Raw genomic sequence first — 14,151 nt, 5'->3', positions numbered from 1 at the left:
AATATAGCGCTTTAAAGAATATAAAAATTCATTATTCAACGAGTCGATTCCCTCTTCTATACATTATTAAAAAAGAAAATTTAAAGATTAATACAGAACGACACTATTATACGAATTAATTTGAACACACCTTATTGCATTACAAAAATACTTTATTCGTCATAGGAGCGGTTCTATGGAAAAATACAATATGGCGTGTCAGACTTTTTCACAAGAAACACGTCCTTCTTTCCGCGATGTTTACGTGACAATATTTATCATCAAGACAACGTTTATAACTGGTTATTACTATCTGGAAAACTTTAATTAACACGTTCACTGTCATATCAAAACTGTATAATATTCTCCAAGACAAAAACATCGATTTTATACCATCGTAACCTACATAACCTAAAATTTGATTCAGTTCTTATTCTCCTAACCTCGACATCTCGACTTGAGAATTTTTCTAGCACCTTAGTGATAAATCCCGTCATCCATGCATCGGTGGCGTGGCAGTCGAAGTGTTGAATCGCAAAATTAAAGAAACTAATTACGATTATTGTGATATTTTTATCCCATAGACCATAAGTGTACGCAACCGGCTAAAAGCTTGTTTTAAATAGTTCCGGTGCACCGAACGGGTAGTTTCCTGTTCGATACGGGTGCTCGACTTTATTTTAGCTACGGATCGACGGTTCAGGCGCATCCGTAGCTCGCCGAGAAACAAAACGCGCGTCGACGATTCGCCGGATCGCGTCACCGGCGACAAGACGTCTGGTACGTGACGATCGTGCGGAATTCCGTAGCGACAGTGTTGTCGTTCGATGCATTTCGATGTCATCGTCGCGTTTTCCCGCGTAACCGTAGCGTTCGCAGATGCATCTGGCGATTTCTATGGCGCATTGTCTGCCTCGACGTTGTCGACCGGCCAGAAAACCAGCTGTCGAGAGCCCCCGCGGAACGTTCCTCGCTTATTCCGCGCCCGCTTTCGACGCGTACTGCATCCTTATCTGTTCCCCGACGTCCTCTTCCCGTCGCGGATAAAAATATCAGATAAATCCAAAAAACGAACGACCATTCCCGCTCGACAATAGAAACGTAGCCAACACCGTCGATTTCCACCCCGTTTCGTACTAATTCGAGATACTTGGCACGTGTTAAATATACTGACTCATAGAAAACTTGATTTTCAGACAAATATAGAATCATCGTTAAAAAATTATAACGATAATACTATTTTTTAAATATTACTATAATTTTTTAAAAATAGCAATACTTTTGTGGCGTCATCTCCCATGCTCGCCACCAGAGGTCTCACGTTCTCACAAGCGCTCGATCGACTCCTCGGTTGCTATGCAGGGTATTCGGCTAACCCTAGGAAAAATTTTAATGAGAGATTCTAGAGGTCAAAATAAGACGAAAATCAAGAATATCAATTTGTTGATGGAGGCTTCGTTAAAAAGTTATTAACAATTAAATTCAAAAATTTCAAATCGTTCTGGAAAAATTATTTTCATTTGCGGGGGTCAATTAAAATCATTTTTGGTGAATAGACAAACCCCCGAAATCCTACCCACTTTATAGAAAAAAATTCGAGAAGTGTAATTTTTCGACGAAAAAAAAATATTTCAAATCGTTCTGGAAAAATTATTTTCATTTGCGGGGGTCAATTACAATTATTTTAGGTGAATAGACATAACCCCGAAATCCTACCCACTTTCTAGAAAAAAATTCGAGAAGTTGTGTAATTTTTCGACGGAAAAAAATATTTCAAATCGTTCTGGAAAAATTATTTTCATTTGCGGGGGTCAATTACAATCATTTTTGGTGAATAGACATACCCACGAAATACTGCGCATTTTCGAGAAAAAAAATTCAATACGAGCGAAACTTTAAACGTTAATAACTTCTTAACAAAGCCTCTATTAACAAATTGGCATTCTTGATTTTCGTCTTGTTTTGGCCTCTAGACCTACTTTCCAATATTCCAATCGTCCAAGACAGGGCCTGCTAGGAAGCCTTATTGTCCACTCCTTTCCATTTTCTGTCCTTCGAAATTCTCTGAGTTCCTAACCTCAGCAAAGCAGCGCCACGCTTCAACCGTGGACGTAACTAATTTTAATAAAATCTAGCGTTAATATCCGTATTCATAAATTACAAATTATAAAAATTCAAAGGAAAAAAAATCGTGCACCGACCCACTCGGTGGGCTATTAACTTCTATCTAGACGCGGATTCCGTCCACGGCCGAGTGGAAAATGTGTGCGATAAATGGGGGAGCGCGTAACTCGAGGGCCGCGGTATGAAATTTGTCCCTCGTTTTCTACTCGTCGGAACATCCTGGCGGAGTTTGGTCGTTCAGCTTTGATACGCCGTGCACCGAGTCGACGATCTGTTGCTTTACCGAGAAGAGGGGCTTGTATAAAACCGTGGAGGGTTAAGGTTCCTTTCCCGAACGCGTCGGAAATGTGAAATAGCCCGGGAGAAAGAGAGAGAGAAACATAGAGGTCGCCCCTGTATGACTTTGTATTATGCATACGACAGATTTGCCCGCGAATTGAAGGCTGCACTTTCAGCCCGGGTTTCCCCCGGCTATAGAAAACCGCGGATGGTTCATCCTGCGGTGAAATCGCCGCGGTTCGGCCGCGTGTCCCTTTTCATAGCGGCAAGTATATGGACACACACCCGGGTGGGGTTGGAACGCGCGTGAAGCGTCGTGCAAACAGCGCCGGGATGATAAAATGTGGGGACTTTTAACCGCGGGGACGAACGGCCGGGAAAAGTTTGAAGGGAAAACGGCGGGCGAAGTATTTCACCGCTAATTAACATTATTTTCTTTCGTCGGCGGCGTCGCGGATCGAGACCGGGAGACCCTCCTTTTCGCCCTTTATGCGAGGCCAAACCGGTGAAAAATGTGTAACGTCTCCTTTGCGGGTTATTCAACTAACGTCTCGGTAAAAAAAGAGTTAATCGCGCACAGTGCCGCGGTTCTTCTCCTTCCTGGCGCAACCCAGACGATTCCAATCTCGCGGCGAAGTTATTTTTAACGAAGGAACGAGTCCTTAGAGTCGCATTGCACGCGTACCGCGATAGTTTCCGTTCCACGAGAATTTAAACGGTGTTTCTCGACCTCCTGCCGCTGGAGGGGGGCAGAAAATTATTTATTTATATCTCGAAGCATAGTTATTATGATTAGGCTGCAAATCGGGTTCTTCGAAGTCATTTTGGTTAAATAAAAAATAGAAAACCATAGAAAGTCACTTGTATTATAGATTTATTTTTTTCTTCTCTTTACAGTATTTTAATTTTAAACAAAAAAAAAAAGGATAAAGTGTTAGCTAATCGCCAGTAGTCGAATGGAGATTTTCTAGACGATGGTCACTCCAGGCGGGGGCATCAAAGAGTTAAAAAGATTTTCATTCGTGCGTCGCTGGGTTCATCGTCGGGTTCCACTGGATTTCATTTTCCTCGAGAAGCTCCGCCTTCGGTGTCGGTCGTGATAAGCGCCGGTCGCTGCTCGCCGTGTCCTGATTCCAGAATTCCTCCGGGATAGGGAGCACCGCGTTAGTGGGTCTCTGCTCTCCCCTCGATGTTTCATCTTCGGCCTTTGGGCTACGCCGCGGCTCTCCCGATGATCAAACTTCTCGCGACGATCGCGGTTTTATTTATTAAACTTCTCCTAACGCCTCCATCTTGAAAACAAAATGGAATTTTTTAAATATTCCGTGGATATATACAGTATGTTCACCCCTGGGAAAAATTTTAATGGGAGATTCTAGAGGCCAAAATAAGACGAAAATCAAGAATACCAATTTGTTGATGGAGGCTTCGTTAAAATGTTATTAACAATTAAAATCAAAAATTTCAAATCGTTCTGGAAAAATTATTTTCGTCTGCAGGGGTCAATTATAATCATTTTTGGTGAATAGACATACCCCCGAAATTTTACGCTGTTTCGAGAAAAAAATTCGGGTAGATGGACAAATTTTCGACAAAACTAAAAAGTTTCAAATCGTTCTGAAAAAATTATTTTTGGTTGCAGAGGTTAATTACAATCATTTTTGGTGAATAGACATACCCCCGAAATCCTACGCACTTTCGAGAAAAAAATTCGGGTAGATGGACAAATTTTCGACAAAATTGAAAACTTTCGAATCGTTCTAAAAAAATTCTTTTCGGTTCCGGGGGTCAATTACAATCATTTTTAGTCATTACACATACCCCCGAAATCCTACCCACTTCTTAGAAAAAAATTCATGAATGTGTTAAATTTTTCAACAAAAGTAAAAAATCTCAAATCGTTCTGGAAAAATTATATTCGATTGCGGGGATCAATTACAATAATTTTTGGTGGATTGATATACCCTCGAAATCCTACGCACTTTCGAGAAAAAAATTCGTGTAGTTGGACAAATTTTCGAGAAAATTCAAAAGTTTCAAATCGTCCTGGAAAAATTATTTTCGGTTCCGGGGGTCAATTACAATCATTTTTAGTCATTACACATACCCCTGAAATCTTGCGCATTTTCGAGAAAAAAATTCAGCACGAGCGGAACTTTAAACGTTAATAACTTTTTAACAAAGCTTCCATCAACAAATTGGTATTCTTGTTTTTCGACTTATTTTGACCTCCAGAATCTCCCATTAAAATTCTTCCAGGCCGAACACCCTGTATAGTCGGTGGACCTGTAATAATTTTCTTTTAATTTATCAACTTGTCCCACATGGTTTGATAAATTTTTCGGACGATAGTCGATGAAATTGTCGCTAAGTGCGTGGGAGTATCGCTAAACTGTAGCACGGTGCGAGGAGACCGGTAAATTATTTAGGTCAGATTGCAGTTTGGAGGCATCTACGGAGTTTAACTCTCGAAAACTGGTTTAGATCACCCGCGCAAAGCATAGCGGCGGAACGAGAGAATGCGAACTGACTAGGTCATTAACAAATATAATCAACCACAGTGGTTCTAGACGCGAGACCCGTGAGACTACGGATGAAACGTTAATCCGATCGGACGGGTTATCACGGACGTTAAGTACTCGGGATTTGCCTCTTAGGTGAACTGTCAATCCGGTCGTAATTTGCAAAGGTAACGATCAATTTTCGAAAACTTGGTCCACCGTGTAACGGGAAATATTTCAAGAATCTGGTCGAGATTCGAAGTTTGGCGACAGGGGAGAGGAAGCTCAATTTTAGATGAACATTGAACCCCGATGAGTATATCCGTTACAGGACGACAGGTTCCAGGGGCGAGCGGAGTTTCGGTCGAATTATAGATGAATGGAAATTCTGGACAGCTAGATCTATTCGCAACGTTCGATCGATCCTGGGGGAGATAAAAAAAACTCCCGTTGGGTATTCTAGATAAAATTGGTAGTTTATTATAAATGAAAAATTAAACTTTGATTGGAAATATTTAAAAAGTAGACCTTGCGCTCTCCGTGTTAGAAAGTGCTTTGGTTTTTCGTTCTTGAAAATAGAAAATTTCTAGTCGTGGAAGCGATTCGAAGCGATTTGGATCGCCGTGCGCCGGTCCGCGACAAGGTTGCAAAGCGCGACAGTCGTGAGGATCGCGTGTAAATAATAGCCGGTTATCAAACGGCGTGATATAAATTGCGATTAATTAGACGATAGAGCTGGCAGTTTTCTGGTAGCGAGCGTCGCTTAGAGACGCGATAATTCACGTTTCTGCTCGCGGCGCGTCATTTCCTCCCATCTCACGGTGAATCTACCTTACGTACGTCCCACGAAGGGAATGTAATAATTACCAGGGCAGCTCTTATTACCATGGAGGTCTCGCATTACCGCTGAGTAGACGGCCACGATGAGATAGCGTTCTGGTGCCTTCGTGCTCTCACGTTGGCTTCTCGTTGTGTCGCTTCGCGAGACACGCCGCGTTGTTACCACGGTGGATAGTTTAGTCACTTAGCGGATAGTTCCATGGCGATCCAACTTCGTCCAAGATTGTTGTCCTTTGAGGGATAACTGGCGCGTCCGAGCCTTCCGAGAATTTCATGGCTCCGTTCGACGCCAAACCGTTGCATTCGTTTCGTCCATTGTCTCGAAAACCTGGCACACGAAAATAATAATAAAAAAAAAGAGCTCATAACCACCGGGGTTGGCTTCGTGTAATCGAATATCGTAGCTTGGGCGTATTATTTTTTTAACGCGTAACCGCGGTTGAAACTCAACTCGAGACCGCCATATATGTACTTTGATTGCACACGCCTCCGAACGCGAATCCTTTCGACGCTCGAAACGATTAGGGCGTCGTGTTTCCCGTCGAAAAATCTCATTCTTGGAAGAAGAACGGTTTCGTTATCTGCAGTCCCCGCTATCCCCCTCCGCTGCTTTTGTAACCGTCGCGGCGAGCGAGACGGAACGAATACACGCGGGACACAGAGAGCGACGACAAACCGTAACACTCGCGCGAGGACTTCGCCCGAGCTTCGATCGTAACACGATACTCCCGAGACGAAGAGGGTCAATGTTTTTTCTCACTTTCACTCGTTAGATTTCTCAAACGGACGAATTACCGAACGCGAAAAAAACGTTGGCTCTGTCTGCTCCTGGGAAATATGATACGTAACGGTCTGTCGTCGCCTCGCTCGCTGGTAAAATATGGGGGACTGTTTCGTTATAAATTGACCTTGTGAACACTGTACCCTGTGACCATTTAGCGACGGAAAAAATTCTATTCGATCAATTATCGTATCGTGACGATTTAAGATTTGGAGTTACGGGAATTCGGTACGAAGACTTTCCTTCCATTAAATGTACTACGCCCGTTCTAACGTCGACGAGCCCGGACTTCCGGTTCTTCGCTGGACTCGATTGTTCTTATCGCCGTGAATTTCCGCTGGTGGATTTTTTCTCTTTCTTTTTTCACTCCGGAAGCCGCCTCTTCCGTCGGTTTCTCTCTCACTCCGTAGCAAAATCACGCGTAGACGTCGTTCTTAATACGTATCACGGGGTGGCACGATTAATAATCGTTACGGGTCGCGCGCGCTAGGATAACGTTCTATCGATCCTCGCCGAGGGCTGAATGCAAAACGGGGGAGCCGACCCCCGCGCGTTGTTTTCCCGTTTTATTCTCGAACGAACGTCCCGATGGTTTTCTGTGGCAGCCTTTGTCGAAGTGTGGTCCCATTCCTGAGCAACGTGAATTCTTAGCGGGTCACCGCGCCCCGACAGCCCGGCCAGACTGTCGTTTCATTTTCTTGGAATATTTAAACAACGATCCCACGCAGTTTTCGTCCAGCTTCCACGCGATACGGTGGACAGCGGATCGACGATCGTATCGGTGGATCCGCCATTATGGCCGATACACCAAGAGTCCTGTTTTTAGTCAATTTATATTGGACGATTTTTACATCGTGAAATCACTATTTCTGTTTGTATTTGAAAACAACACTAGTATCAATTTTATATATGATTTTAAATAATGCAGCGAGTTTGAATAATTTTCTGAAACTGTCGCAGATAGTTGTTGGTCGTGGATTAGGTTTAATTGAGATACACTTGTGTAATTATAAGCTTCACTATTAATGTTTATTATAAGCAGAGCAAATTCATATTTTTATTGATACAATTAATGAAATCGGAGCTTTGTAGAGGGTGTCTTACTTTAAATATTTCTTATATTTTTGCATAACAAATGCATTCTGTAGTTTTTTGAGAATTAAAATTTCTCATAAATGCATAGACATACGCAGTCTAATTATAAGTATATTGATGAATATAAGATATAGCACACGTGGTGGACAAAACAACAGAAAACATCTTGCGATCGAAAGACGAGCGACGACAAAACACACACATACAATTCATACACACACACACTCAGGCACACATGGCGGGCAATACGAGTTTCTATCTCAACAATACTTGAGTTGAGCAAGTATAAATCTGAATCATTCAATGATTAATAAAATGATGTTAAATAAAATTTATCATTACGAAACAAAACTTTCTATTAAGTCAGACCGATAATCGCCCCTTTCGCTCAATTCCGGGTTCATCGAAGAAACCCATAAATTCAAAGGTTGAAACGGTTGATAAAATGTGAAAGTAATGCTAATTTAACAGGCTTTCGCGCAATCTGTATGACAATCTAGAAGAATAATATCTGCATAAACGAGACGTTACCGACTTCGGTAATGGTTGCATGAAATTTTGTAATTTTAAACGAAGCGAGTTCGTCAAACTGTGGTCCACGGACGCCTGGGGGTACGTGCCTTCTCGAAAGATATTAACAGAGGAGAAAACGAAACAATATTTTCGTAATTATAGTAATTAAGATTTCATTAAAGTTTTGCGCAGAGAAGACAAACATTTCTCTTTCGCGTGAAACTTAATCCTCTTTAGGGTTTATTTAAAACGTCCTTTGAGGAAATGCAGAACTTAAATATAGAGTTTTTTAATTATTGGCAAAATTATCTTCGCAAGTGTGCCGGTTTACGAGAAATCCGTGTCCCTAACTTTTTGTCTAATTGGATAGAAAATTTGATCTTCGTTACTAACTCGATTTTTCCTATTTTTGTTCCAGGTAAGTCACGAAAGTTTAACATTGTCGAATCCACCGCTAATCGTCAAAGAGTTTCTCCACGCAGGTATTTAGTATAATTACTCATTGTTCAGTATCAGGTTTTCCCACAAGTATACAAATTTTTTTTATTAACACTTACAGACCAAACGTATAATCTTCTCGTTCTACTAGTTTTTTTATTACAAGGCCTCCTCATGAACCCGTGAATAATTATTTTATTATTTGCTACGTAAATCCATGTCTTTGTGACAACAAATAATGTTGTACTTCTGGGTAATCATAGCAGGTTGCAAATAAATTCGTATTTGCTTTTGCAAATGGATTTAAAATACATTTTAAAATTGATAAAAATTAATTTTTATTATCGAAGTGCTGGTAAACGAATGTAGATGGAACTTCAAGTGCTTTTTACTTTTCGTGGATTATTTATTTTTCAAGGCGGCGAAGTAGAACCTCCGTGTTTAACACGTTGGCTACGTGTCACTCGAATTCGAGTGACGCGTACGGCCCACTGGGGGCCGTGTCACTCGTATACGAGTGACGTTCGTATTTACTTGGCCGCGAATGATATTAGTACGCATTTCTGACAGAGTGCGATATCCTTTTTTTAACAATAATTCCCGTAGAATTTATTCTCAATGCCATAACGTGTGCTCCGGAGTGACCGATAAATTTACAAATTTCATACGATTATCCTATCAATCCCAACCGAGCAAATAAAATTTTACGAGCATTGAAAACCATCCGGAAGCTGCTAATTATTTATTTACGTCATTAATACACGATATTTGAATTACGATCGCTCAATATAATTCTATTTAGACGCCTGGTACAGATTAATTAATTTGGTCGCTTCAAATCTTTGGAAAAATTAAGACAAATTTATTTTTCATTGCTCTGCAGAAATGGAATTTATATTATAAGTGTCTGTAAAGTTTTATTTTATATATTTTTATAGTCGGTAAAAATACAGGGTGTTCCGGGAAAAATTTTAATGGGAGATTGTAGAGGCCAAAATAAGACGAAAATCAAGAATACAAATTTGTTGATGGAGGCTTCGTTAAATAGTTATTAATAATTAAATTAAAAAATTTCAAATCGTTATGGAAAAATTATTTTCGGTTGCGGGGGTCAATTACAATCATTTTTGGTCAATAGACATACCCCCGAAATCTTGCGCAATTTCGAGAAAAAAATTCATGAAGGAGTGAAATTTTTCGACAAAACCAAAAATATGAAATCGTTTTGGAAAAATTATATTCGGTTGCGGAGGTCAATTATAATCATTTTTGGTCAATAAACATACCCCCGAAATCTTGCGTATTTTCGAGAAAAAAAATCGAGAAGGTGTGAAATTTTTCGATGGAAAAAAAAATTTCAAATTGATTTGGAAAAATTATTTTCGGTTGCGGGGGTCAATTACAATCATTTTTGGTCAATAGACATAACCCCGAAATCTTGCGTATTTTCGAGAAAAAAAATCGAGAAGGTGTGAAATTTTTCGACGGGAAAAAAAATTTCAAATTGATTTGGAAAAATTATTTTCGGTTGCGGGGGTCAATTACAATCATTTTTGGTCAATAGACATACCCCCGAAATCTTGCGCAATTTCGAGAAAAAAATTCATGAAGGAGTGAAATTTTTCGACAAAACCAAAAATAAGAAATCGTTTTGGAAAAATTATATTCGGTTGCGGAGGTCAATTATAATCATTTTTGGTCAATAGACATACCCCCGAAATCTTGCGTATTTTCGAGAAAAAAAATCGAGAAGGTGTGAAATTTTTCGATGGAAAAAAAAATTTCAAATTGATTTGGAAAAATTATTTTCGGTTGCGGGGGTCAATTACAATCATTTTTGGTCAATAGACATACCCCCGAAATCTTGCGTATTTTCGAGAAAAAAAATCGAGAAGGTGTGAAATTTTTCGATGGAAAAAAAAATTTCAAATTGATTTGGAAAAATTATTTTCGGTTGCGGGGGTCAATTACAATCATTTTTGGTCAATAGACATACCCCCGAAATCTTGCGCAATTTCGAGAAAAAAATTCATGAAGGAGTGAAATTTTTCGACAAAACCAAAAATAAGAAATCGTTTTGGAATAATTATATTCGGTTTCGGGGGTCAATTATAATCATTTTTTATTATTACACATACCCCCAAAATGCTACCCACTTTCGAGAAAAAAATTCGAGAAGGTGTGAAAGTTTTCGACGGAAAAAAAAAATTTCAAATTGATTTGGAAAAATTATTTTCGGTTACGGGGGTCAATTACAATCAGTTTTGGTCATTACACATACCCCCGAAATCCTACCCACTTTCGAGAAAAAAATTCATGAAGGAGTGAAATTTTTCGACAAAAGTAAAAAATCTCAAATCGTTTTGGAAAAATTATATTCGGTTGCGGGGGTCAATTACAATAGTTTTTGGTGAATAGACATATCCCCGAAATCCTGCGCATTTTCGAGAAAAAAATTCACAATATTGGCGAAACTTTAAACGTTAATAACTTTTTAACGAAGCTTCAGTGAAGAAATTGATATTCTTGATTTTCGTCTTATTTTGGCCTCCAGAATCGCCAATTAAAATTTTTCCCAGGGGTGGCCTGGTATACCCTGCATATTACCAAATTATCAGATCGGAACTCAAGAAGTTTTCGAGGCTAAGAGAATTAGAAAGTAATCACACTTTTGGTATGCCTATTCGCAGTTAACGCGGGGTCATGGTGTGATTAAAGTAATCACCGAAGTTTAGTAGCGAATTTTATTGCAACTTGTACGGTTGCTCGCGAGAACGGAACCATTGCGTGTCGAGGTCTTCAACTTTAACACCGTTTTTCTCAAAATTGCTGCAGCTCCGGTGTCTGAAACAACTTTCGCGCTAACAATCTTCATTTAACTCGAACTATAACTGGGTACGATATCTGGATTCGATCTATTTCAAACATCGTGTCACAGTTCCTTCAAAATCTCATTATTATTTCAAATTCGAGCGATCAAATATGAACCCGTAGAATTTCCGTGCTTTGTCGATTCAATATTAAAATCAAGATTGAATTACAAATTCATTCACTTTAAATTCATATATTTCTGTCTATCACAAATATTATTTATCTTTCTTCCATTATATTCATTTCTCTCTTTACCTATTGCATAATATCAAGAATTAGTTTGCAAAATTAATAAAGAAAAAATTTATTTGTTCCGTTAGGATCGATATACGATAATTGTATAAAAATCGTAGTATAATTATCGGTCCCTCCACAGCAATTACCGCGTTAATTTTCATTTTAAATAGTAACTTCACCCAAAAAGGACTCGTGCATTATTTATAATCGAACCATTCGATTAAACAGACTTTTCTCCAAATTATCGTTATATTTTGTTCCAAACAATCGGTCGTGTTCCCGTCGATTCACAAAATCAGCAAACAAAAATCCACGCACGCGATAATGAAATATTCATACGCTAGAATCGAAACGTATCGAAAGAGTGTGGTGTCGAGGTATCGACGCTCGAAATCGATAAACGCCAGAACGATTACCAAACGATACACCCAGAATGCTCTTTATTGCGTGGCGTCGATGCTAGTTCGAGAACTGTTCTTCCCATCGTTAGACTTGAATACACATTCTACGTTTCTGACACAGTTTCCGCGACAGTTTCTATTTGAAGCGATAATGGCCGACCGCGCGAATGCAGAAACGGCACATATGTATTTAATGCACGGCCTTGTTGATTGCAACGCTGTTTTGGCAGGACGTCTTTTGTACACGAAACGTTCCCCTAACAGACCATTGCCAAATAGGAAAACATCGCGGTATATTGGCTGGTTTCGAGAATGCGCCTCCATCGACGTGTAGACCCAGGAAAAACCACTAAATCCGTACGTTTGGACGAGCTTAATCTTCGATGGCCATCGGTCGAACCGATAAGGTTAGCCACTCGAACGATTGCTCCTACGAAAAAACTTCGATACACGCGATCGTCTGGAGAATAGGGTAGTCTAGGAATCCTTGATTTAAAATTTCTTGCTAAAATTCTATAACCTGAAAAATTTGCCTATTACTCTCAAAAATTCAATCCCAAAAAAATCATCTTTTATTTGTTCCAAAATTTTTGTCTCACAAAATCCGCAGTGCATACTTCTAACTAAACAAGTTCCTCGTCTTGATCATTTTTATTAAATGAAATTCTGCTTTTCAAAAAAAAAATTTGAATAAATGTAATTAAATAATTCGATAAATTACGTAATCAACGGATTCGAGTATCGGGGGGTTTGTCGATTACTGATTAAGTCCAACCTTTCCCCCTCTTCGCGTTCGTCGCATCCGGGGATTTATTCTTCGTGAAAAGAATTCTATTCGAAACTTGTTCGATGGAAGTTTAACCGGTCCGGATGGAAGAATCGTCGGAGGGGAGGGGTCTTATAGGCTGCCTTGAGAGCGAGGTAATAAGGCGGAAGGCTCTTTCGTAAAAGGAAACAGAATTAAATTCTATCCCCGCGGATGGTATATTGACTCGAACGCGCTAGGAATATTGATGAGATTTTTAGGTATCCGGGCGGGGCGTTATGTAATCGGTGAGCAACGGTTTGGTAAATAAACCCACGAATTCCCGGGACTCGATTATCCAACGGCTACGCGGGCTTTCTTCCGTTTATTTTTATTTCCCCCTCCGTCGCGTTATGATAATAATTCCCGCGGGCATACGACGAACGGAGGAGTACAGCGGCCCCGAAGGAGACCGAAAGAGTCAACTTAACGGTCAAGCAGCGTTTACGACCGCGGAAGTACCGTTGTTTCGCAACCGGCGATGTTTGTCGGAGCCATATTCCCGCAATTTCCTCGACGCTTGATTTCTATTGGGTTCGGTGCACGTGAAATTGTTGTGTGCCCCTCGGTCAAGCTTCAAAGGTTCGCAATTTGGTCGAAATTTTGTGCGTTTAACCGATTTTCCACGCGACTCTTTAACCCTTCGTTATCGTGCATTCCTTCAAAATTAAAATGTAAAATAAATTGTCTCGCGAATATAGAAATAACGAGCTTTCATCGAATCCCAATTCGAAATTACGTATAAAATATAACTATAAATTAGGTATAAAATATAACTATAAATATAACTATAAATATAACTATAAATATAACTATAAATTAGGAATAAAATATAACACTATAGGGTAAGGAATATAATTTAAAAATCACTCGTGTATATAGGGTTAGGAAACTGGAATTGTGTGGTAAAACGATGATTAATTATACTTTCTATTTTTGGACTCGTTATTGCACAGTTCGGACGCGTATATGCGAGTTTTCCATGATTAATGGTTTTATCGTACGTGGAGAAAATGAAATGAAAATAAGAAGACGCGACCCGCGTGTGTTCCGACAACGGTGGTTGCATCACCGGAAGTACGAGAGCGAAGTGGGGACAGCGACGGGTACGCGAGACGGTAATGGAATATGCGACGTTCGGAATAAAATTGTTAATTTCATGCGGATTCGTAATTGCCTGGATATACCCCGTTTCGTTTTCGAATATTTCCAGGCGGAAAATACGCGATATCGTGAAAAAAAAATGTTTAATGTTGTTTGCTACTTCTTCTTGGCGGACGCCTGTCG

General features: G+C 39.8%; 1 protein-coding gene across 4 annotated transcripts in view; it reads left to right on the top strand.

Moving 5' to 3' along the window:
- Positions 1-14,151, top strand: part of LOC122399823 (maternal protein pumilio-like) — a 140,307-nt gene that overhangs the window by 84,732 nt on the left and 41,424 nt on the right. The gene's annotated exons all lie outside the window — the stretch shown is intronic.

Source organism: Colletes gigas, unplaced genomic scaffold (assembly GCF_013123115.1).
Source record: "Colletes gigas isolate AHSC1104 unplaced genomic scaffold, ASM1312311v1 Colletes_gigas_Sc00002, whole genome shotgun sequence".
Classification (NCBI taxonomy): domain Eukaryota; kingdom Metazoa; phylum Arthropoda; class Insecta; order Hymenoptera; family Colletidae; genus Colletes; species Colletes gigas.
This window is presented reverse-complemented; position numbering and strand designations above follow the sequence as displayed.